Genomic DNA, 24,770 nt, shown 5'->3' on the forward strand with positions numbered 1-24,770 from the left:
GAGGAGCAGGAAGGGGAAGGGGGTGGCCATGCGAGGGGACACTTTCAGGCCAAGTCCCAGCTTCAGTCTGATCCTCCTGGGAACCCCGGGGTGGACATCACACCTCCTGGTTGCCCCGCTCTGAGACAAGGAGCCGGGCTTCGCATTCCCACAGCAGCCAGTCGTGGGCTGAGGACACCTGGGGCGTTGGGAACTCCCTGGCTTCTCCTTGGCTTAACATCTGGAGCTGCTTGTGAATTGTGCCGCCACACACACCCGAGTGCAGGTGTCTTCTGCACAGACTGCGGGCCTCGCTCTTCTGAGTGCCGCTAGCTCGCGACCCACCCACGGGTGAACCTGGTCAGGGTACTTTCTCTCAGGGGCAGACTCTGATCCGGGCGGGCTACCGGTGTCTCTGTTTGCTCCTTTCTTTCTTCCACTTCGGGAAAGGCTTCCTTACTGGGTGTGGAAATCTCCTATGCCTTTCCTCGCCTATTCTGTCAGCTCTAAAATTCTCTTTCGGTTGCCACCCTCACAGATGGATTAGGAAACTCTTTGCGGTGCACTCATTAGTGAAATGACCTCAATGACGCTGGAATCCAATATCTAATGGCCGATTTTTAGCGAGTCCACACGCCAGGGTGGTTGGGGTCCAGTGCAGCCCCGGCCAGGCCCAGGCCCCTTGGACTGGGCCACAGGAGGACACAGAGGAGGGTCCCGGCCCCCACGGTAGCGGTGCGGGCAGTTCTCCAAGGGCTTGGGTGTTTTCCAGAGGGAGGAGATGGAGGGGACTGATTTCTTCAGCGCCCCACAAACCACACCACCCCACCCATGGGACACATCCCGAGAGAGAGAGACGCCCCATACACTGGCTCCCCTCCCCCGTGCGCTGTGCCCCAGCCCTGGCCCGGGGGAATAGGCGGCCGCCGGGCCACAGGGTGGGGGGCGCAGCTGAAAGGGGTTGTGGGGGAGGGCCGCCCCTGGCTGGGGTCAAAGGGCGAGCGCCCCGCCCCTCCCGCCCGTGCGCAGTCTGCGGCCCCGGCGCGCTGGGGGTGGGGGGCGGGGAGGTGAAGGAGGCCAGGCGAGGAGAGGAGGGGGGCTTGAAGGTCTCCACCTGGGCGGGTCCAGCCGTGGAGGCGCATCTTGTGTGAGTGTGAGTGAGTGAGTGAGTGTGAGTGTGAGTGTGTGTGTGTACAGAGACAGCCCCCAACCCCGGCCCGCCGCTCCCTGCCCGCCCCGCCTGTCACCCCCCGTCCCTCGGAGCCCGCGGGACCCGGCCGGCGAACTCAACAGGCCCGACCCGGCGCGGGGCCTGGGGCGGGAGGAGGCGGCGGGGAAGCGCAGAGAGGCTCGGCTTCTTGAGCGGGGCAGGGGCGCCCTCCGCCGTCCACGGCCACACCACCCCGAACGCGCCCGATCCCGTCTGGTCTCGGAAGCTAAGCAGGGTCGGGCCTGGTTAGAACTTGGATGGGAGACCGCCCGGGAATACCGGGTGCCGTAGGCTTCTTCTTTTTTTTTTTTGCCTCTGGTTCTGTCGCGTTTCTGGGAGTGCGGGGGCGGCCCGGGGTGGGGGTGACCCCCACCCTCAGCGCCCGCCGCGGTGCCTGGCGCCCCAGCCCGCGCCGTTGGGCCTCCTCTTGTCCCGAGCCGTGACACCGCCGCCACGCGGCAGCATGCGTGGCTTCTGGACAGTCAGGTCTCAGACCAAAGGTCTGCTCTGTGGGAGCCGACACGCTGGAGGAAACCTTGAGAGTCTGAGAGGGGAGGGAGTTCCAGAAGAAGGCCAGGATGTCATTTTGAGGGAGTATGTGACCAGAACTCCTCCCGTTGCTTTTGGGGTTCTATGGGCTACACGTAGGAATCTTTGGTGGTGGCACCTGATGTTCGGGGATCCGGAGTCACACCCAGACCTGCTCCACAGGCCTCCTTTTACTTTTCTCTTCGGATTCATTTTTTTTTTTTTTTTTTTGAGACAGAGTCTCGGTTTGTTGCCCAGGCTAGAGTGAGTGCCGTGGCGTCAGCCTAGCTCACAGCAACTTCAAACTCCTGGGCTCGAGTGATCCTTCTGCCTCAGCCTCCAGGGTAGCTGGGACTGCAGGCATGCGCCACCATGCCCCGCTAATTTTTTATATATATATCAGTTGGCCAATTAATTTCTTTCTATTTATAGTAGAGACGGGGTCTCGCTCTTGCTCAGGCTGGTTTTGAACTCCTGACCTTGAGCAATCCGCCCGCCTCGGCCTCCCAAGAGCTAGGATTACAGGCGTGAGCCACAGCGCCCGGCCGGATTCATTATTTTTAAAAAGTGTCTCTTATCTCTATTATTGCATTTTCTTTTCTCTCTCTTTTCAAGCAGATGATGGGAGTCCAAGTATTAAGGTGACATGTGTTGCCCGTGCCCCCCTCCCCCCCCCCCCCGTGTTCTTATTCATTTACCTCTCATGTTGTTCCAGCATATTGTGGGGGCACCAATGTTAAGGTCGGGTGCGTTGCCCTCTCCCAGCCTCCCCCCTCGGGTCAGAGCTTCAAGTGCGCCCATCCCCCAGTCGGTGCGTACCCACCCCATTCCTAATGGATGTGTATGCCCATCCCCTCCCCCCACCCGCCCGACACCCACCCGAAGAAGGTGATTCCTCTGTGTCCACTTAGGTGTCCATCGGTTCGTACCCATTTGCTGGTGAGCGCGAGCACGTGGTGCTCGTGTGTCCATTCTTGGGATACTTGGCTTACTGGAACGGGTTCCAGCTCTGGCCAGGAGAACCACGAGAGGTGCCCCCTCACCGCTGCTCCTCATAGCCGAATAGCACTCCGTGGTGTCCACGCGCCACATTTTATTTACCCACTCGTGGGTCGATGGGCACTCGGGTGGCTTCCAGGTCTTTGCGATTGTGACTTGTGCCCTGACACTAACCCTAACCCTTACCCAGCCCGTCTCCTCCACGGCCCCTGCCTGACTGACTCCTTCCCGCCCGGCCTATCACCTGTCACCGTCCTCTGCCCCTGCCTGACACGCTCGTCCCCGCCCGGGCCGTCACCGTCCTCGGCCCCTGCCTGACGGGGCTCCTCCGTCGCCTGGGCCTTCCAAGGGCTTGGTGTGGACGCTGGTTCCAGGACGCCCTCCCAGGAACCCGGTAGCAGGGCGGCCGCAGCGTCTCGTGCAACCCAACCGTCCGCCGGCTGGCCGCCGTCGCTAAGTGGCCTGCGGGGGACGTGCTCCCGCTGTGCCGTGGGGGCCCAGCCTGGTGTCTTCTCTGAGGCCCCGCGGCTGCCGCTCCCCGCAAGGGGATAGCCGCGGAGGTGGGGACCGCCTCCTCATGGGGACGTATACCCAGCTCTCCACGTCGGATTCCGGGGCTCTCTGTCCTGCCAGAAGGCCCAGCTGGCCTGCGGGTCCTTAGAGTGGCAAAAACATCCGAAAACTGAGATTGAGGGTCCGGTGGGTGTCTGCACTTTTGTGCTGGGCACCCCAGGGAGGCCCGGGGGCTGGCTGGACAACGTGGTCTGCTGGGCTGGGGGGGGGGGTTTGGAGGAGCAACTGATGCCCTTTGCACTTTGGGTAGCAAGTGTCTGAGGTGTCTCTGGGCCCTGTGCCATGTGGGGGCGGGGGCGGGGGCGGGGTGGGAGGAGGAGGAGGAGGAGGAGGAGGAGGAGGTGGGAAGGGCCGTGGCCTGCAGTGGTGTTCCCCGGGGTGGCACAGCATGTGGCTTCTTCCACAGGCTGCTTGGCCTGGGCTCCCTGCACCTGGGCCTTTGGAGGACTGGCCCTGTGCTTGCCAACACTTCCTGCAGGGACCCAGAGCTGGGAGGTTGCATCTCTCAGCCCTGGGTCGGGCAGAGCCCCAGCGGGCCATGCCCACAACCTCTCTCAGCAGGGGTCCCCCAGAAGGCTCCTTTGGGACCAGGATTCTCTTGCGGGTGACTCTTTAAGGTCTGGCCCCTGGATGGAGGGGCACCAGGAGTAGAGGAGCAGGAAGGGGAAGGGGGTGGCCATGCGAGGGGACACTTTCAGGCCAAGTCCCAGCTTCAGTCTGATCCTCCTGGGAACCCCGGGGTGGACATCACACCTCCTGGTTGCCCCGCTCTGAGACAAGGAGCCGGGCTTCGCATTCCCACAGCAGCCAGTCGTGGGCTGAGGACACCTGGGGCGTTGGGAACTCCCTGGCTTCTCCTTGGCTTAACATCTGGAGCTGCTTGTGAATTGTGCCGCCACACACACCCGAGTGCAGGTGTCTTCTGCACAGACTGCGGGCCTCGCTCTTCTGAGTGCCGCTAGCTCGCGACCCACCCACGGGTGAACCTGGTCAGGGTACTTTCTCTCAGGGGCAGACTCTGATCCGGGCGGGCTACCGGTGTCTCTGTTTGCTCCTTTCTTTCTTCCACTTCGGGAAAGGCTTCCTTACTGGGTGTGGAAATCTCCTATGCCTTTCCTCGCCTATTCTGTCAGCTCTAAAATTCTCTTTCGGTTGCCACCCTCACAGATGGATTAGGAAACTCTTTGCGGTGCACTCATTAGTGAAATGACCTCAATGACGCTGGAATCCAATATCTAATGGCCGATTTTTAGCGAGTCCACACGCCAGGGTGGTTGGGGTCCAGTGCAGCCCCGGCCAGGCCCAGGCCCCTTGGACTGGGCCACAGGAGGACACAGAGGAGGGTCCCGGCCCCCACGGTAGCGGTGCGGGCAGTTCTCCAAGGGCTTGGGTGTTTTCCAGAGGGAGGAGATGGAGGGGACTGATTTCTTCAGCGCCCCACAAACCACACCACCCCACCCATGGGACACATCCCGAGAGAGAGAGACGCCCCATACACTGGCTCCCCTCCCCCGTGCGCTGTGCCCCAGCCCTGGCCCGGGGGAATAGGCGGCCGCCGGGCCACAGGGTGGGGGGCGCAGCTGAAAGGGGTTGTGGGGGAGGGCCGCCCCTGGCTGGGGTCAAAGGGCGAGCGCCCCGCCCCTCCCGCCCGTGCGCAGTCTGCGGCCCCGGCGCGCTGGGGGTGGGGGGCGGGGAGGTGAAGGAGGCCAGGCGAGGAGAGGAGGGGGGCTTGAAGGTCTCCACCTTGGCGGGTCCAGCCGTGGAGGCGCATCTTGTGTGAGTGTGAGTGAGTGAGTGAGTGTGAGTGTGAGTGTGTGTGTGTACAGAGACAGCCCCCAACCCCGGCCCGCCGCTCCCTGCCCGCCCCGCCTGTCACCCCCCGTCCCTCGGAGCCCGCGGGACCCGGCCGGCGAACTCAACAGGCCCGACCCGGCGCGGGGCCTGGGGCGGAAGGAGGCGGCGGGGAAGCGCAGAGAGGCTCGGCTTCTTGAGCGGGGCAGGGGCGCCCTCCGCCGTCCACGGCCACACCACCCCGAACGCGCCCGATCCCGTCTGGTCTCGGAAGCTAAGCAGGGTCGGGCCTGGTTAGAACTTGGATGGGAGACCGCCCGGTGTATACCGGGTGCCGTAGGCTTCTTCTTTTCTTTTTTTGCCTCTGGTTCTGTCGCGTTTCTGGGAGTGCGGGGGCGGCCCGGGGTGGGGGTGACCCCCACCCTCAGCGCCCGCCGCGGTGCCTGGCGCCCCAGCCCGCGCCGTTGGGCCTCCTCTTGTCCCGAGCCGTGACACCGCCGCCACGCGGCAGCATGCGTGGCTTCTGGACAGTCAGGTCTCAGACCAAAGGTCTGCTCTGTGGGAGCCGACACGCTGGAGGAAACCTTGAGAGTCTGAGAGGGGAGGGAGTTCCAGAAGAAGGCCAGGATGTCATTTTGAGGGAGTATGTGACCAGAACTCCTCCCGTTGCTTTTGGGGTTCTATGGGCTACACGTAGGAATCTTTGGTGGTGGCACCTGATGTTCGGGGATCCGGAGTCACACCCAGACCTGCTCCACAGGCCTCCTTTTACTTTTCTCTTCGGATTCATTTTTTTTTTTTTTTTTTTTGAGACAGAGTCTCGGTTTGTTGCCCAGGCTAGAGTGAGTGCCGTGGCGTCAGCCTAGCTCACAGCAACTTCAAACTCCTGGGCTCGAGTGATCCTTCTGCCTCAGCCTCCAGGGTAGCTGGGACTGCAGGCATGCGCCACCATGCCCCGCTAATTTTTTATATATATATCAGTTGGCCAATTAATTTCTTTCTATTTATAGTAGAGACGGGGTCTCGCTCTTGCTCAGGCTGGTTTTGAACTCCTGACCTTGAGCAATCCGCCCGCCTCGGCCTCCCAAGAGCTAGGATTACAGGCGTGAGCCACAGCGCCCGGCCGGATTCATTATTTTTAAAAAGTGTCTCTTATCTCTATTATTGCATTTTCTTTTCTCTCTCTTTTCAAGCAGATGATGGGAGTCCAAGTATTAAGGTGACATGTGTTGCCCGTGCCCCCCTCCCCCCCCCCCCGTGTTCTTATTCATTTACCTCTCATGTTGTTCCAGCATATTGTGGGGGCACCAATGTTAAGGTCGGGTGCGTTGCCCTCTCCCAGCCTCCCCCCTCGGGTCAGAGCTTCAAGTGCGCCCATCCCCCAGTCGGTCCGTACCCACCCCATTCCTAATGGATGTGTATGCCCATCCCCTCCCCCCACCCGCCCGACACCCACCCGAAGAAGGTGATTCCTCTGTGTCCACTTAGGTGTCCATCGGTTCGTACCCATTTGCTGGTGAGCGCGAGCACGTGGTGCTCGTGTGTCCATTCTTGGGATACTTGGCTTACTGGAACGGGTTCCAGCTCTGGCCAGGAGAACCACGAGAGGTGCCCCCTCACCGCTGCTCCTCATAGCCGAATAGCACTCCGTGGTGTCCACGCGCCACATTTTATTTACCCACTCGTGGGTCGATGGGCACTCGGGTGGCTTCCAGGTCTTTGCGATTGTGACTTGTGCCCTGACACTAACCCTAACCCTTACCCAGCCCGTCTCCTCCACGGCCCCTGCCTGACTGACTCCTTCCCGCCCGGCCTATCACCTGTCACCGTCCTCTGCCCCTGCCTGACACGCTCGTCCCCGCCCGGGCCGTCACCGTCCTCGGCCCCTGCCTGACGGGGCTCCTCCGTCGCCTGGGCCTTCCAAGGGCTTGGTGTGGACGCTGGTTCCAGGACGCCCTCCCAGGAACCCGGTAGCAGGGCGGCCGCAGCGTCTCGTGCAACCCAACCGTCCGCCGGCTGGCCGCCGTCGCTAAGTGGCCTGCGGGGGACGTGCTCCCGCTGTGCCGTGGGGGCCCAGCCTGGTGTCTTCTCTGAGGCCCCGCGGCTGCCGCTCCCCGCAAGGGGATAGCCGCGGAGGTGGGGACCGCCTCCTCATGGGGACGTATACCCAGCTCTCCACGTCGGATTCCGGGGCTCTCTGTCCTGCCAGAAGGCCCAGCTGGCCTGCGGGTCCTTAGAGTGGCAAAAACATCCGAAAACTGAGATTGAGGGTCCGGTGGGTGTCTGCACTTTTGTGCTGGGCACCCCAGGGAGGCCCGGGGGCTGGCTGGACAACGTGGTCTGCTGGGCTGGGGGGGGGGGTTTGGAGGAGCAACTGATGCCCTTTGCACTTTGGGTAGCAAGTGTCTGAGGTGTCTCTGGGCCCTGTGCCATGTGGGGGCGGGGGCGGGGGCGGGGTGGGAGGAGGAGGAGGAGGAGGAGGAGGAGGAGGTGGGAAGGGCCGTGGCCTGCAGTGGTGTTCCCCGGGGTGGCACAGCATGTGGCTTCTTCCACAGGCTGCTTGGCCTGGGCTCCCTGCACCTGGGCCTTTGGAGGACTGGCCCTGTGCTTGCCAACACTTCCTGCAGGGACCCAGAGCTGGGAGGTTGCATCTCTCAGCCCTGGGTCGGGCAGAGCCCCAGCGGGCCATGCCCACAACCTCTCTCAGCAGGGGTCCCCCAGAAGGCTCCTTTGGGACCAGGATTCTCTTGCGGGTGACTCTTTAAGGTCTGGCCCCTGGATGGAGGGGCACCAGGAGTAGAGGAGCAGGAAGGGGAAGGGGGTGGCCATGCGAGGGGACACTTTCAGGCCAAGTCCCAGCTTCAGTCTGATCCTCCTGGGAACCCCGGGGTGGACATCACACCTCCTGGTTGCCCCGCTCTGAGACAAGGAGCCGGGCTTCGCATTCCCACAGCAGCCAGTCGTGGGCTGAGGACACCTGGGGCGTTGGGAACTCCCTGGCTTCTCCTTGGCTTAACATCTGGAGCTGCTTGTGAATTGTGCCGCCACACACACCCAAGTGCAGGTGTCTTCTGCACAGACTGCGGGCCTCGCTCTTCTGAGTGCCGCTAGCTCGCGACCCACCCACGGGTGAACCTGGTCAGGGTACTTTCTCTCAGGGGCAGACTCTGATCCGGGCGGGCTACCGGTGTCTCTGTTTGCTCCTTTCTTTCTTCCACTTCGGGAAAGGCTTCCTTACTGGGTGTGGAAATCTCCTATGCCTTTCCTCGCCTATTCTGTCAGCTCTAAAATTCTCTTTCGGTTGCCACCCTCACAGATGGATTAGGAAACTCTTTGCGGTGCACTCATTAGTGAAATGACCTCAATGACGCTGGAATCCAATATCTAATGGCCGATTTTTAGCGAGTCCACACGCCAGGGTGGTTGGGGTCCAGTGCAGCCCCGGCCAGGCCCAGGCCCCTTGGACTGGGCCACAGGAGGACACAGAGGAGGGTCCCGGCCCCCACGGTAGCGGTGCGGGCAGTTCTCCAAGGGCTTGGGTGTTTTCCAGAGGGAGGAGATGGAGGGGACTGATTTCTTCAGCGCCCCACAAACCACACCACCCCACCCATGGGACACATCCCGAGAGAGAGAGACGCCCCATACACTGGCTCCCCTCCCCCGTGCGCTGTGCCCCAGCCCTGGCCCGGGGGAATAGGCGGCCGCCGGGCCACAGGGTGGGGGGCGCAGCTGAAAGGGGTTGTGGGGGAGGGCCGCCCCTGGCTGGGGTCAAAGGGCGAGCGCCCCGCCCCTCCCGCCCGTGCGCAGTCTGCGGCCCCGGCGCGCTGGGGGTGGGGGGCGGGGAGGTGAAGGAGGCCAGGCGAGGAGAGGAGGGGGGCTTGAAGGTCTCCACCTTGGCGGGTCCAGCCGTGGAGGCGCATCTTGTGTGAGTGTGAGTGAGTGAGTGAGTGTGAGTGTGAGTGTGTGTGTGTACAGAGACAGCCCCCAACCCCGGCCCGCCGCTCCCTGCCCGCCCCGCCTGTCACCCCCCGTCCCTCGGAGCCCGCGGGACCCGGCCGGCGAACTCAACAGGCCCGACCCGGCGCGGGGCCTGGGGCGGGAGGAGGCGGCGGGGAAGCGCAGAGAGGCTCGGCTTCTTGAGCGGGGCAGGGGCGCCCTCCGCCGTCCACGGCCACACCACCCCGAACGCGCCCGATCCCGTCTGGTCTCGGAAGCTAAGCAGGGTCGGGCCTGGTTAGAACTTGGATGGGAGACCGCCCGGTGTATACCGGGTGCCGTAGGCTTCTTCTTTTCTTTTTTTGCCTCTGGTTCTGTCGCGTTTCTGGGAGTGCGGGGGCGGCCCGGGGTGGGGGTGACCCCCACCCTCAGCGCCCGCCGCGGTGCCTGGCGCCCCAGCCCGCGCCGTTGGGCCTCCTCTTGTCCCGAGCCGTGACACCGCCGCCACGCGGCAGCATGCGTGGCTTCTGGACAGTCAGGTCTCAGACCAAAGGTCTGCTCTGTGGGAGCCGACACGCTGGAGGAAACCTTGAGAGTCTGAGAGGGGAGGGAGTTCCAGAAGAAGGCCAGGATGTCATTTTGAGGGAGTATGTGACCAGAACTCCTCCCGTTGCTTTTGGGGTTCTATGGGCTACACGTAGGAATCTTTGGTGGTGGCACCTGATGTTCGGGGATCCGGAGTCACACCCAGACCTGCTCCACAGGCCTCCTTTTACTTTTCTCTTCGGATTCATTTTTTTTTTTTTTTTTTTTGAGACAGAGTCTCGGTTTGTTGCCCAGGCTAGAGTGAGTGCCGTGGCGTCAGCCTAGCTCACAGCAACTTCAAACTCCTGGGCTCGAGTGATCCTTCTGCCTCAGCCTCCAGGGTAGCTGGGACTGCAGGCATGCGCCACCATGCCCCGCTAATTTTTTATATATATATCAGTTGGCCAATTAATTTCTTTCTATTTATAGTAGAGACGGGGTCTCGCTCTTGCTCAGGCTGGTTTTGAACTCCTGACCTTGAGCAATCCGCCCGCCTCGGCCTCCCAAGAGCTAGGATTACAGGCGTGAGCCACAGCGCCCGGCCGGATTCATTATTTTTAAAAAGTGTCTCTTATCTCTATTATTGCATTTTCTTTTCTCTCTCTTTTCAAGCAGATGATGGGAGTCCAAGTATTAAGGTGACATGTGTTGCCCGTGCCCCCCTCCCCCCCCCCCGTGTTCTTATTCATTTACCTCTCATGTTGTTCCAGCATATTGTGGGGGCACCAATGTTAAGGTCGGGTGCGTTGCCCTCTCCCAGCCTCCCCCCTCGGGTCAGAGCTTCAAGTGCGCCCATCCCCCAGTCGGTGCGTACCCACCCCATTCCTAATGGATGTGTATGCCCATCCCCTCCCCCCACCCGCCCGACACCCACCCGAAGAAGGTGATTCCTCTGTGTCCACTTAGGTGTCCATCGGTTCGTACCCATTTGCTGGTGAGCGCGAGCACGTGGTGCTCGTGTGTCCATTCTTGGGATACTTGGCTTACTGGAACGGGTTCCAGCTCTGGCCAGGAGAACCACGAGAGGTGCCCCCTCACCGCTGCTCCTCATAGCCGAATAGCACTCCGTGGTGTCCACGCGCCACATTTTATTTACCCACTCGTGGGTCGATGGGCACTCGGGTGGCTTCCAGGTCTTTGCGATTGTGACTTGTGCCCTGACACTAACCCTAACCCTTACCCAGCCCGTCTCCTCCACGGCCCCTGCCTGACTGACTCCTTCCCGCCCGGCCTATCACCTGTCACCGTCCTCTGCCCCTGCCTGACACGCTCGTCCCCGCCCGGGCCGTCACCGTCCTCGGCCCCTGCCTGACGGGGCTCCTCCGTCGCCTGGGCCTTCCAAGGGCTTGGTGTGGACGCTGGTTCCAGGACGCCCTCCCAGGAACCCGGTAGCAGGGCGGCCGCAGCGTCTCGTGCAACCCAACCGTCCGCCGGCTGGCCGCCGTCGCTAAGTGGCCTGCGGGGGACGTGCTCCCGCTGTGCCGTGGGGGCCCAGCCTGGTGTCTTCTCTGAGGCCCCGCGGCTGCCGCTCCCCGCAAGGGGATAGCCGCGGAGGTGGGGACCGCCTCCTCATGGGGACGTATACCCAGCTCTCCACGTCGGATTCCGGGGCTCTCTGTCCTGCCAGAAGGCCCAGCTGGCCTGCGGGTCCTTAGAGTGGCAAAAACATCCGAAAACTGAGATTGAGGGTCCGGTGGGTGTCTGCACTTTTGTGCTGGGCACCCCAGGGAGGCCCGGGGGCTGGCTGGACAACGTGGTCTGCTGGGCTGGGGGGGGGGGTTTGGAGGAGCAACTGATGCCCTTTGCACTTTGGGTAGCAAGTGTCTGAGGTGTCTCTGGGCCCTGTGCCATGTGGGGGCGGGGGCGGGGGCGGGGTGGGAGGAGGAGGAGGAGGAGGAGGAGGAGGAGGTGGGAAGGGCCGTGGCCTGCAGTGGTGTTCCCCGGGGTGGCACAGCATGTGGCTTCTTCCACAGGCTGCTTGGCCTGGGCTCCCTGCACCTGGGCCTTTGGAGGACTGGCCCTGTGCTTGCCAACACTTCCTGCAGGGACCCAGAGCTGGGAGGTTGCATCTCTCAGCCCTGGGTCGGGCAGAGCCCCAGCGGGCCATGCCCACAACCTCTCTCAGCAGGGGTCCCCCAGAAGGCTCCTTTGGGACCAGGATTCTCTTGCGGGTGACTCTTTAAGGTCTGGCCCCTGGATGGAGGGGCACCAGGAGTAGAGGAGCAGGAAGGGGAAGGGGGTGGCCATGCGAGGGGACACTTTCAGGCCAAGTCCCAGCTTCAGTCTGATCCTCCTGGGAACCCCGGGGTGGACATCACACCTCCTGGTTGCCCCGCTCTGAGACAAGGAGCCGGGCTTCGCATTCCCACAGCAGCCAGTCGTGGGCTGAGGACACCTGGGGCGTTGGGAACTCCCTGGCTTCTCCTTGGCTTAACATCTGGAGCTGCTTGTGAATTGTGCCGCCACACACACCCGAGTGCAGGTGTCTTCTGCACAGACTGCGGGCCTCGCTCTTCTGAGTGCCGCTAGCTCGCGACCCACCCACGGGTGAACCTGGTCAGGGTACTTTCTCTCAGGGGCAGACTCTGATCCGGGCGGGCTACCGGTGTCTCTGTTTGCTCCTTTCTTTCTTCCACTTCGGGAAAGGCTTCCTTACTGGGTGTGGAAATCTCCTATGCCTTTCCTCGCCTATTCTGTCAGCTCTAAAATTCTCTTTCGGTTGCCACCCTCACAGATGGATTAGGAAACTCTTTGCGGTGCACTCATTAGTGAAATGACCTCAATGACGCTGGAATCCAATATCTAATGGCCGATTTTTAGCGAGTCCACACGCCAGGGTGGTTGGGGTCCAGTGCAGCCCCGGCCAGGCCCAGGCCCCTTGGACTGGGCCACAGGAGGACACAGAGGAGGGTCCCGGCCCCCACGGTAGCGGTGCGGGCAGTTCTCCAAGGGCTTGGGTGTTTTCCAGAGGGAGGAGATGGAGGGGACTGATTTCTTCAGCGCCCCACAAACCACACCACCCCACCCATGGGACACATCCCGAGAGAGAGAGACGCCCCATACACTGGCTCCCCTCCCCCGTGCGCTGTGCCCCAGCCCTGGCCCGGGGGAATAGGCGGCCGCAGGGCCACAGGGTGGGGGGCGCAGCTGAAAGGGGTTGTGGGGGAGGGCCGCCCCTGGCTGGGGTCAAAGGGCGAGCGCCCCGCCCCTCCCGCCCGTGCGCAGTCTGCGGCCCCGGCGCGCTGGGGGTGGGGGGCGGGGAGGTGAAGGAGGCCAGGCGAGGAGAGGAGGGGGGCTTGAAGGTCTCCACCTTGGCGGGTCCAGCCGTGGAGGCGCATCTTGTGTGAGTGTGAGTGAGTGAGTGAGTGTGAGTGTGAGTGTGTGTGTGTACAGAGACAGCCCCCAACCCCGGCCCGCCGCTCCCTGCCCGCCCCGCCTGTCACCCCCCGTCCCTCGGAGCCCGCGGGACCCGGCCGGCGAACTCAACAGGCCCGACCCGGCGCGGGGCCTGGGGCGGGAGGAGGCGGCGGGGAAGCGCAGAGAGGCTCGGCTTCTTGAGCGGGGCAGGGGCGCCCTCCGCCGTCCACGGCCACACCACCCCGAACGCGCCCGATCCCGTCTGGTCTCGGAAGCTAAGCAGGGTCGGGCCTGGTTAGAACTTGGATGGGAGACCGCCCGGTGTATACCGGGTGCCGTAGGCTTCTTCTTTTCTTTTTTTGCCTCTGGTTCTGTCGCGTTTCTGGGAGTGCGGGGGCGGCCCGGGGTGGGGGTGACCCCCACCCTCAGCGCCCGCCGCGGTGCCTGGCGCCCCACCCCGCGCCGTTGGGCCTCCTCTTGTCCCGAGCCGTGACACCGCCGCCACGCGGCAGCATGCGTGGCTTCTGGACAGTCAGGTCTCAGACCAAAGGTCTGCTCTGTGGGAGCCGACACGCTGGAGGAAACCTTGAGAGTCTGAGAGGGGAGGGAGTTCCAGAAGAAGGCCAGGATGTCATTTTGAGGGAGTATGTGACCAGAACTCCTCCCGTTGCTTTTGGGGTTCTATGGGCTACACGTAGGAATCTTTGGTGGTGGCACCTGATGTTCGGGGATCCGGAGTCACACCCAGACCTGCTCCACAGGCCTCCTTTTACTTTTCTCTTCGGATTCATTTTTTTTTTTTTTTTTTTTGAGACAGAGTCTCGGTTTGTTGCCCAGGCTAGAGTGAGTGCCGTGGCGTCAGCCTAGCTCACAGCAACTTCAAACTCCTGGGCTCGAGTGATCCTTCTGCCTCAGCCTCCAGGGTAGCTGGGACTGCAGGCATGCGCCACCATGCCCCGCTAATTTTTTATATATATATCAGTTGGCCAATTAATTTCTTTCTATTTATAGTAGAGACGGGGTCTCGCTCTTGCTCAGGCTGGTTTTGAACTCCTGACCTTGAGCAATCCGCCCGCCTCGGCCTCCCAAGAGCTAGGATTACAGGCGTGAGCCACAGCGCCCGGCCGGATTCATTATTTTTAAAAAGTGTCTCTTATCTCTATTATTGCATTTTCTTTTCTCTCTCTTTTCAAGCAGATGATGGGAGTCCAAGTATTAAGGTGACATGTGTTGCCCGTGCCCCCCTCCCCCCCCCCGTGTTCTTATTCATTTACCTCTCATGTTGTTCCAGCATATTGTGGGGGCACCAATGTTAAGGTCGGGTGCGTTGCCCTCTCCCAGCCTCCCCCCTCGGGTCAGAGCTTCAAGTGCGCCCATCCCCCAGTCGGTGCGTACCCACCCCATTCCTAATGGATGTGTATGCCCATCCCCTCCCCCCACCCGCCCGACACCCACCCGAAGAAGGTGATTCCTCTGTGTCCACTTAGGTGTCCATCGGTTCGTACCCATTTGCTGGTGAGCGCGAGCACGTGGTGCTCGTGTGTCCATTCTTGGGATACTTGGCTTACTGGAACGGGTTCCAGCTCTGGCCAGGAGAACCACGAGAGGTGCCCCCTCACCGCTGCTCCTCATAGCCGAATAGCACTCCGTGGTGTCCACGCGCCACATTTTATTTACCCACTCGTGGGTCGATGGGCACTCGGGTGGCTTCCAGGTCTTTGCGATTGTGACTTGTGCCCTGACACTAACCCTAACCCTTACCCAGCCCGTCTCCTCCACGGCCCCTGCCTGACTGACTCCTTCCCGCCCGGCCTATCACCTGTCACCGTCCTCTGCCCCTGCCTGACACGCTCGTCCCCGCCCGGGCCGTCACCGTCCTCGGCCCCTGCCTGACGGGGCTCCTCCGTCGCCTGGGCCTTCCAAGGGCTTGGTGTGGACGCTGGTTCCAGGACGCCCTCCCAGGAACCCGGTAGCAGGGCGGCCGCAGCGTCTCGTGCAACCCAACCGTCCGCCGGCTGGCCGCCGTCGCTAAGTGGCCTGCGGGGGACGTGCTCCCGCTGTGCCGTGGGGGCCCAGCCTGGTGTCTTCTCTGAGGCCCCGCGGCTGCCGCTCCCCGCAAGGGGATAGCCGCGGAGGTGGGGACCGCCTCCTCATGGGGACGTATACCCAGCTCTCCACGTCGGATTCCGGGGCTCTCTGTCCTGCCAGAAGGCCCAGCTGGCCTGCGGGTCCTTAGAGTGGCAAAAACATCCGAAAACTGAGATTGAGGGTCCGGTGGGTGTCTGCACTTTTGTGCTGGGCACCCCAGGGAGGCCCGGGGGCTGGCTGGACAACGTGGTCTGCTGGGCTGGGGGGGGGGGTTTGGAGGAGCAACTGATGCCCTTTGCACTTTGGGTAGCAAGTGTCTGAGGTGTCTCTGGGCCCTGTGCCATGTGGGGGCGGGGGCGGGGGCGGGGTGGGAGGAGGAGGAGGAGGAGGAGGAGGAGGAGGTGGGAAGGGCCGTGGCCTGCAGTGGTGTTCCCCGGGGTGGCACAGCATGTGGCTTCTTCCACAGGCTGCTTGGCCTGGGCTCCCTGCACCTGGGCCTTTGGAGGACTGGCCCTGTGCTTGCCAACACTTCCTGCAGGGACCCAGAGCTGGGAGGTTGCATCTCTCAGCCCTGGGTCGGGCAGAGCCCCAGCGGGCCATGCCCACAACCTCTCTCAGCAGGGGTCCCCCAGAAGGCTCCTTTGGGACCAGGATTCTCTTGCGGGTGACTCTTTAAGGTCTGGCCCCTGGATGGAGGGGCACCAGGAGTAGAGGAGCAGGAAGGGGAAGGGGGTGGCCATGCGAGGGGACACTTTCAGGCCAAGTCCCAGCTTCAGTCTGATCCTCCTGGGAACCCCGGGGTGGACATCACACCTCCTGGTTGCCCCGCTCTGAGACAAGGAGCCGGGCTTCGCATTCCCACAGCAGCCAGTCGTGGGCTGAGGACACCTGGGGCGTTGGGAACTCCCTGGCTTCTCCTTGGCTTAACATCTGGAGCTGCTTGTGAATTGTGCCGCCACACACACCCGAGTGCAGGTGTCTTCTGCACAGACTGCGGGCCTCGCTCTTCTGAGTGCCGCTAGCTCGCGACCCACCCACGGGTGAACCTGGTCAGGGTACTTTCTCTCAGGGGCAGACTCTGATCCGGGCGGGCTACCGGTGTCTCTGTTTGCTCCTTTCTTTCTTCCACTTCGGGAAAGGCTTCCTTACTGGGTGTGGAAATCTCCTATGCCTTTCCTCGCCTATTCTGTCAGCTCTAAAATTCTCTTTCGGTTGCCACCCTCACAGATGGATTAGGAAACTCTTTGCGGTGCACTCATTAGTGAAATGACCTCAATGACGCTGGAATCCAATATCTAATGGCCGATTTTTAGCGAGTCCACACGCCAGGGTGGTTGGGGTCCAGTGCAGCCCCGGCCAGGCCCAGGCCCCTTGGACTGGGCCACAGGAGGACACAGAGGAGGGTCCCGGCCCCCACGGTAGCGGTGCGGGCAGTTCTCCAAGGGCTTGGGTGTTTTCCAGAGGGAGGAGATGGAGGGGACTGATTTCTTCAGCGCCCCACAAACCACGCCACCCCACCCAACCCCACCCATGGGACACATCCCGAGAGAGAGAGACGCCCCATACACTGGCTCCCCTCCCCCGTGCGCTGTGCCCCAGCCCTGGCCCGGGGGAATAGGCGGCCGCCGGGCCACAGGGTGGGGGGCGCAGCTGAAAGGGGTTGTGGGGGAGGGCCGCCCCTGGCTGGGGTCAAAGGGCGAGCGCCCCGCCCCTCCCGCCCGTGCGCAGTCTGCGGCCCCGGCGCGCTGGGGGTGGGGGGCGGGGAGGTGAAGGAGGCCAGGCGAGGAGAGGAGGGGGGCTTGAAGGTCTCCACCTTGGCGGGTCCAGCCGTGGAGGCGCATCTTGTGTGAGTGTGAGTGAGTGAGTGAGTGTGAGTGTGAGTGTGTGTGTGTACAGAGACAGCCCCCAACCCCGGCCCGCCGCTCCCTGCCCGCCCCGCCTGTCACCCCCCGTCCCTCGGAGCCCGCGGGACCCGGCCGGCGAACTCAACAGGCCCGACCCGGCGCGGGGCCTGGGGCGGGAGGAGGCGGCGGGGAAGCGCAGAGAGGCTCGGCTTCTTGAGCGGGGCAGGGGCGCCCTCCGCCGTCCACGGCCACACCACCCCGAACGCGCCCGATCCCGTCTGGTCTCGGAAGCTAAGCAGGGTCGGGCCTGGTTAGAACTTGGATGGGAGACCGCCCGGTGTATACCGGGTGCCGTAGGCTTCTTCTTTTCTTTTTTTGCCTCTGGTTCTGTCGCGTTTCTGGGAGTGCGGGGGCGGCCCGGGGTGGGGGTGACCCCCACCCTCAGCGCCCGCCGCGGTGCCTGGCGCCCCAGCCCGCACCGTTGGGCCTCCTCTTGTCCCGAGCCGTGACACCGCCGCCACGCGGCAGCATGCGTGGCTTCTGGACAGTCAGGTCTCAGACCAAAGGTCTGCTCTGTGGGAGCCGACACGCTGGAGGAAACCTTGAGAGTCTGAGAGGGGAGGGAGTTCCAGAAGAAGGCCAGGATGTCATTTTGAGGGAGTATGTGACCAGAACTCCTCCCGTTGCTTTTGGGGTTCTATGGGCTACACGTAGGAATCTTTGGTGGTGGCACCTGATGTTCGGGGATCCGGAGTCACACCCAGACCTGCTCCACAGGCCTCCTTTTACTTTTCTCTTCGGATTCATTTTTTTTTTTTTTTTTTTTTGAGACAGAGTCTCGGTTTGTTGCCCAGGCTAGAGTGAGTGCCGTGGCGTCAGCCTAGCTCACAGCAACTTCAAACTCCTGGGCTCGAGTGATCCTTCTGCCTCAGCCTCCAGGGTAGCTGGGACTGCAGGCATGCGCCACCATGCCCCGCTAATTTTTTATATATATATCAGTTGGCCAATTAATTTCTTTCTATTTATAGTAGAGACGGGGTCTCGCTCTTGCTCAGGCTGGTTTTGAACTCCTGACCTTGAGCAATCCGCCCGCCTCGGCCTCCCAAGAGCTAGGATTACAGGCGTGAGCCACAGCGCCCGGCCGAATTCATTATTTTTAAAAAGTGTCTCTTATCTCTATTATTGCATTTTCTTTTCTCTCTCTTTTCAAGCAGATGATGGGAGTCCAAGTATTAAGGTGACATGTGTTGCCCGTGCCCCCCTCCCCCCCCCCCGTGTTCTTATTCATTTACCTCTCATGTTGTTCCAGCATATTGTGGGGGCACCAATGTTAAGGTCGGGTGCGTTGCCCTCTCCCAGCCTCCCCCCTCGGGTCAGAGCTTCAAGTGCGCCCATCCCCCAGTCGGTGCGTACCCACCCCATTCCTAATGGATGTGTATGCCCATCCCCTCCCCCCACCCGCCCGACACCCACCCGAAGAAGGTGATTCCTCTGTGTCCACTTAGGTGTCCATCGGTTCGTACCCATTTGCTGGTGAGCGCGAGCACGTGGTGCTCGTGTGTCCATTCTTGGGATACTTGGCTTACTGGAACGGGTTCCAGCTCTGGCCAGGAGAACCACGAGAGGTGCCCCCTCACCGCTGCTCCTCATAGCCGAATAGCACTCCGTGGTGTCCACGCGCCACATTTTATTTACCCACTCGTGGGTCGATGGGCACTCGGGTGGCTTCCAGGTCTTTGCGATTGTGACTTGTGCCCTGACACTAACCCTAACCCTTACCCAGCCCGTCTCCTCCACGGCCCCTGCCTGACTGACTCCTTCCCGCCCGGCCTATCACCTGTCACCGTCCTCTGCCCCTGCCTGACACGCTCGTCCCCGCCCGGGCCGTCACCGTCCTCGGCCCCTGCCTGACGGGGCTCCTCCGTCGCCTGGGCCTTCCAAGGGCTTGGTGTGGACGCTGGTTCCAGGACGCCCTCCCAGGAACCCGGTAGCAGGGCGGCCGCAGCGTCTCGTGCAACCCAACCGTCCGCCGGCTGGCCGCCGTCGCTAAGTGGCCTGCGGGGGACGTGCTCCCGCTGTGCCGTGGGGGCCCAGCCTGGTGTCTTCTCTGAGGCCCCGCGGCTGCCGCTCCCCGCAAGGGGATAGCCGCGGAGGTGGGGACCGCCTCCTCATGGGGACGTATACCCAGCTCTCCACGTCGGATTCCGGGGCTCTCTGTCCTGCCAGAAGGCCCAGCTGGCCTGCGGGTCCTTAGAGTGGCAAAAACATCCGAAAACTGAGATTGAGGGTCCGGTGGGTGTCTGCACTTTTGTGCTGGGCACCCCAGGGAGGCCCGGGGGCTGGCTGGACAACGTGGTCTGCTGGGCTGGGGGGGGGGGTTTGGAGGAGCAACTGATGCCCTTTGCACTTTGGGTAGCAAGTGTCTGAGGTGTCTCTGGGCCCTGTGCCATGTGGGGGCGGGGGCGGGGGCGGGGTGGGAGGAGGAGGAGGAGGAGGAGGAGGAGGAGGTGGGAAGGGCCGTGGCCTGCAGTGGTGTTCCCCGGGGTGGCACAGCATGTGGCTTCTTCCACAGGCTGCTTGGCCTGGGCTCCCTGCACCTGGGCCTTTGGAGGACTGGCCCTGTGCTTGCCAACACTTCCTGCAGGGACCCAGAGCTGGGAGGTTGCATCTCTCAGCCCTGGGTCGGGCAGAGCCCCAGCGGGCCATGCCCACAACCTCTCTCAGCAGGGGTCCCCCAGAAGGCTCCTTTGGGACCAGGATTCTCTTGCGGGTGACTCTTTAAGGTCTGGCCCCTGGATGGAGGGGCACCAGGAGTAGAGGAGCAGGAAGGGGAAGGGGGTGGCCATGCGAGGGGACACTTTCAGGCCAAGTCCCAGCTTCAGTCTGATCCTCCTGGGAACCCCGGGGTGGACATCACACCTCCTGGTTGCCCCGCTCTGAGACAAGGAGCCGGGCTTCGCATTCCCACAGCAGCCAGTCGTGGGCTGAGGACACCTGGGGCGTTGGGAACTCCCTGGCTTCTCCTTGGCTTAACATCTGGAGCTGCTTGTGAATTGTGCCGCCACACACACCCGAGTGCAGGTGTCTTCTGCACAGACTGCGGGCCTCGCTCTTCTGAGTGCCGCTAGCTCGCGACCCACCCACGGGTGAACCTGGTCAGGGTACTTTCTCTCAGGGGCAGACTCTGATCCGGGCGGGCTACCGGTGTCTCTGTTTGCTCCTTTCTTTCTTCCACTTCGGGAAAGGCTTCCTTACTGGGTGTGGAAATCTCCTATGCCTTTCCTCGCCTATTCTGTCAGCTCTAAAATTCTCTTTCGGTTGCCACCCTCACAGATGGATTAGGAAACTCTTTGCGGTGCACTCATTAGTGAAATGACCTCAATGACGCTGGAATCCAATATCTAATGGCCGATTTTTAGCGAGTCCACACGCCAGGGTGGTTGGGGTCCAGTGCAGCCCCGGCCAGGCCCAGGCCCCTTGGACTGGGCCACAGGAGGACACAGAGGAGGGTCCCGGCCCCCACGGTAGCGGTGCGGGCAGTTCTCCAAGGGCTTGGGTGTTTTCCAGAGGGAGGAGATGGAGGGGACTGATTTCTTCAGCGCCCCACAAACCACGCCACCCCACCCAACCCCACCCATGGGACACATCCCGAGAGAGAGAGACGCCCCATACACTGGCTCCCCTCCCCCGTGCGCTGTGCCCCAGCCCTGGCCCGGGGGAATAGGCGGCCGCCGGGCCACAGGGTGGGGGGCGCAGCTGAAAGGGGTTGTGGGGGAGGGCCGCCCCTGGCTGGGGTCAAAGGGCGAGCGCCCCGCCCCTCCCGCCCGTGCGCAGTCTGCGGCCCCGGCGCGCTGGGGGTGGGGGGCGGGGAGGTGAAGGAGGCCAGGCGAGGAGAGGAGGGGGGCTTGAAGGTCTCCACCTTGGCGGGTCCAGCCGTGGAGGCGCATCTTGTGTGAGTGTGAGTGAGTGAGTGAGTGTGAGTGTGAGTGTGTGTGTGTACAGAGACAGCCCCCAACCCCGGCCCGCCGCTCCCTGCCCGCCCCGCCTGTCACCCCCCGTCCCTCGGAGCCCGCGGGACCCGGCCGGCGAACTCAACAGGCCCGACCCGGCGCGGGGCCTGGGGCGGGAGGAGGCGGCGGGGAAGCGCAGAGAGGCTCGGCTTCTTGAGCGGGGCAGGGGCGCCCTCCGCCGTCCACGGCCACACCACCCCGAACGCGCCCGATCCCGTCTGGTCTCGGAAGCTAAGCAGGGTCGGGCCTGGTTAGAACTTGGATGGGAGACCGCCCGGTGTATACCGGGTGCCGTAGGCTTCTTCTTTTCTTTTTTTGCCTCTGGTTCTGTCGCGTTTCTGGGAGTGCGGGGGCGGCCCGGGGTGGGGGTGACCCCCACCCTCAGCGCCCGCCGCGGTGCCTGGCGCCCCAGCCCGCACCGTTGGGCCTCCTCTTGTCCCGAGCCGTGACACCGCCGCCACGCGGCAGCATGCGTGGCTTCTGGACAGTCAGGTCTCAGACCAAAGGTCTGCTCTGTGGGAGCCGACACGCTGGAGGAAACCTTGAGAGTCTGAGAGGGGAGGGAGTTCCAGAAGAAGGCCAGGATGTCATTTTGAGGGAGTATGTGACCAGAACTCCTCCCGTTGCTTTTGGGGTTCTATGGGCTACACGTAGGAATCTTTGGTGGTGGCACCTGATGTTCGGGGATCCGGAGTCACACCCAGACCTGCTCCACAGGCCTCCTTTTACTTTTCTCTTCGGATTCATTTTTTTTTTTTTTTTTTTGAGACAGAGTCTCGGTTTGTTGCCCAGGCTAGAGTGAGTGCCGTGGCGTCAGCCTAGCTCACAGCAACTTCAAACTCCTGGGCTCGAGTGATCCTTCTGCCTCAGCCTCCAGGGTAGCTGGGACTGCAGGCATGCGCCACCATGCCCCGCTAATTTTTTATATATATATCAGTTGGCCAATTAATTTCTTTCTATTTATAGTAGAGACGGGGTCTCGCTCTTGCTCAGGCTGGTTTTGAACTCCTGACCTTGAGCAATCCGCCCGCCTCGGCCTCCCAAGAGCTAGGATTACAGGCGTGAGCCACAGCGCCCGGCCGGATTCATTATTTTTAAAAAGTGTCTCTTATCTCTATTATTGCATTTTCTTTTCTCTCTCTTTTCAAGCAGATGATGGGAGTCCAAGTATTAAGGTGACATGTGTTGCCCGTGCCCCCCTCCCCCCCCCCCCGTGTTCTTATTCATTTACCTCTCATGTTGTTCCAGCATATTGTGGGGGCACCAATGTTAAGGTCGGGTGCGTTGCCCTCTCCCAGCCTCCCCCCTCGGGTCAGAGCTTCAAGTGCGCCCATCCCCCAGTCGGTGCGTACCCACCCCATTCCTAATGGATGTGTATGCCCATCCCCTCCCCCCACCCGCCCGACACCCACCCGAAGAAGGTGATTCCTCTGTGTCCACTTAGGTGTCCATCGGTTCGTACCCATTTGCTGGTGAGCGCGAGCACGTGGTGCTCGTGTGTCCATTCTTGGGATACTTGGCTTACTGGAACGGGTTCCAGCTCTGGCCAGGAGAACCACGAGAGGTGCCCCCTCACCGCTGCTCCTCATAGCCGAATAGCACTCCGTGGTGTCCACGCGCCACATTTTATTTACCCACTCGTGGGTCGATGGGCACTCGGGTGGCTTCCAGGTCTTTGCGATTGTGACTTGTGCCCTGACACTAACCCTAACCCTTACCCAGCCCGTCTCCTCCACGGCCCCTGCCTGACTGACTCCTTCCCGCCCGGCCTATCACCTGTCACCGTCCTCTGCCCCTGCCTGACACGCTCGTCCCCGCCCGGGCCGTCACCGTCCTCGGCCCCTGCCTGACGGGGCTCCTCCGTCGCCTGGGCCTTCCAAGGGCTTGGTGTGGACGCTGGTTCCAGGACGCCCTCCCAGGAACCCGGTAGCAGGGCGGCCGCAGCGTCTCGTGCAACCCAACCGTCCGCCGGCTGGCCGCCGTCGCTAAGTGGCCTGCGGGGGACGTGCTCCCGCTGTGCCGTGGGGGCCCAGCCTGGTGTCTTCTCTGAGGCCCCGCGGCTGCCGCTCCCCGCAAGGGGATAGCCGCGGAGGTGGGGACCGCCTCCTCATGGGGACGTATACCCAGCTCTCCACGTCGGATTCCGGGGCTCTCTGTCCTGCCAGAAGGCCCAGCTGGCCTGCGGGTCCTTAGAGTGGCAAAAACATCCGAAAACTGAGATTGAGGGTCCGGTGGGTGTCTGCACTTTTGTGCTGGGCACCCCAGGGAGGCCCGGGGGCTGGCTGGACAACGTGGTCTGCTGGGCTGGGGGGGGGGTTTGGAGGAGCAACTGATGCCCTTTGCACTTTGGGTAGCAAGTGTCTGAGGTGTCTCTGGGCCCTGTGCCATGTGGGGGCGGGGGCGGGGGCGGGGTGGGAGGAGGAGGAGGAGGAGGAGGAGGAGGAGGTGGGAAGGGCCGTGGCCTGCAGTGGTGTTCCCCGGGGTGGCACAGCATGTGGCTTCTTCCACAGGCTGCTTGGCCTGGGCTCCCTGCACCTGGGCCTTTGGAGGACTGGCCCTGTGCTTGCCAACACTTCCTGCAGGGACCCAGAGCTGGGAGGTTGCATCTCTCAGCCCTGGGTCGGGCAGAGCCCCAGCGGGCCATGCCCACAACCTCTCTCAGCAGGGGTCCCCCAGAAGGCTCCTTTGGGACCAGGATTCTCTTGCGGGTGACTCTTTAAGGTCTGGCCCCTGGATGGAGGGGCACCAGGAGTAGAGGAGCAGGAAGGGGAAGGGGGTGGCCATGCGAGGGGACACTTTCAGGCCAAGTCCCAGCTTCAGTCTGATCCTCCTGGGAACCCCGGGGTGGACATCACACCTCCTGGTTGCCCCGCTCTGAGACAAGGAGCCGGGCTTCGCATTCCCACAGCAGCCAGTCGTGGGCTGAGGACACCTGGGGCGTTGGGAACTCCCTGGCTTCTCCTTGGTTTAACATCTGGAGCTGCTTGTGAATTGTGCCGCCACACACACCCGAGTGCAGGTGTCTTCTGCACAGACTGCGGGCCTCGCTCTTCTGAGTGCCGCTAGCTCGCGACCCACCCACTGGTGAACCTGGTCAGGGTACTTTCTCTCAGGGGCAGACTCTGATCCGGGCGGGCTACCGGTGTCTCTGTTTGCTCCTTTCTTTCTTCCACTTCGGGAAAGGCTTCCTTACTGGGTGTGGAAATCTCCTATGCCTTTCCTCGCCTATTCTGTCAGCTCTAAAATTCTCTTTCGGTTGCCACCCTCACAGATGGATTAGGAAACTCTTTGCGGTGCACTCATTAGTGAAATGACCTCAATGACGCTGGAATCCAATATCTAATGGCCGATTTTTAGCGAGTCCACCACGCCAGGGTGGTTGGGGTCCAGTGCAGCCCCGGCCAGGCCCAGGCCCCTTGGACTGGGCCACAGGAGGACACAGAGGAGGGTCCCGGCCCCCACGGTAGCGGTGCGGGCAGTTCTCCAAGGGCTTGGGTGTTTTCCAGAGGGAGGAGATGGAGGGGACTGATTTCTTCAGCGCCCACAAACCACGCCACCCCACCCACCCCACCCATGGGACACATCCCGAGAGAGAGAGACGCCCCATACACTTGGCTCCCCTCCCCCGTGCGCTGTGCCCCAGCCCTGGCCCGGGGGAATAGGCGGCCGCCGGGCCACAGGGTGGGGGGCGCAGCTGAAAGGGGTTGTGGGGGAGGGCCGCCCCTGGCTGGGGTCAAAGGGCGAGCGCCCCGCCCCTCCCGCCCGTGCGCAGTCTGCGGCCCCGGCGCGCTGGGGGTGGGGGGCGGGGAGGTGAAGGAGGCCAGGCGAGGAGAGGAGGGGGGCTTGAAGGTCTCCACCTTGGCGGGTCCA

General features: G+C 62.6%; 6 pseudogenes; all 6 read left to right on the top strand.

The window, feature by feature from the left end:
* Positions 1-1,364: 1,364 nt before the first annotated feature.
* Positions 1,365-1,483, top strand: LOC142870130 (uncharacterized; annotated as a pseudogene).
* Positions 1,484-5,303: 3,820 nt separating this feature from the next.
* LOC142870166 (uncharacterized) lies at positions 5,304-5,423 on the top strand (annotated as a pseudogene).
* A 3,820-nt stretch (positions 5,424-9,243) lies between these two features.
* On the top strand, positions 9,244-9,363 carry LOC142870167 (uncharacterized; annotated as a pseudogene).
* A 3,819-nt stretch (positions 9,364-13,182) lies between these two features.
* On the top strand, positions 13,183-13,302 carry LOC142870168 (uncharacterized; annotated as a pseudogene).
* A 3,828-nt stretch (positions 13,303-17,130) lies between these two features.
* Positions 17,131-17,250, top strand: LOC142870169 (uncharacterized; annotated as a pseudogene).
* Positions 17,251-21,080: 3,830 nt separating this feature from the next.
* On the top strand, positions 21,081-21,200 carry LOC142870171 (uncharacterized; annotated as a pseudogene).
* Positions 21,201-24,770: the final 3,570 nt, after the last annotated feature.

Source organism: Microcebus murinus, chromosome 3, assembly GCF_040939455.1.
Source record: "Microcebus murinus isolate Inina chromosome 3, M.murinus_Inina_mat1.0, whole genome shotgun sequence".
Classification (NCBI taxonomy): Eukaryota; Metazoa; Chordata; class Mammalia; order Primates; family Cheirogaleidae; genus Microcebus; species Microcebus murinus.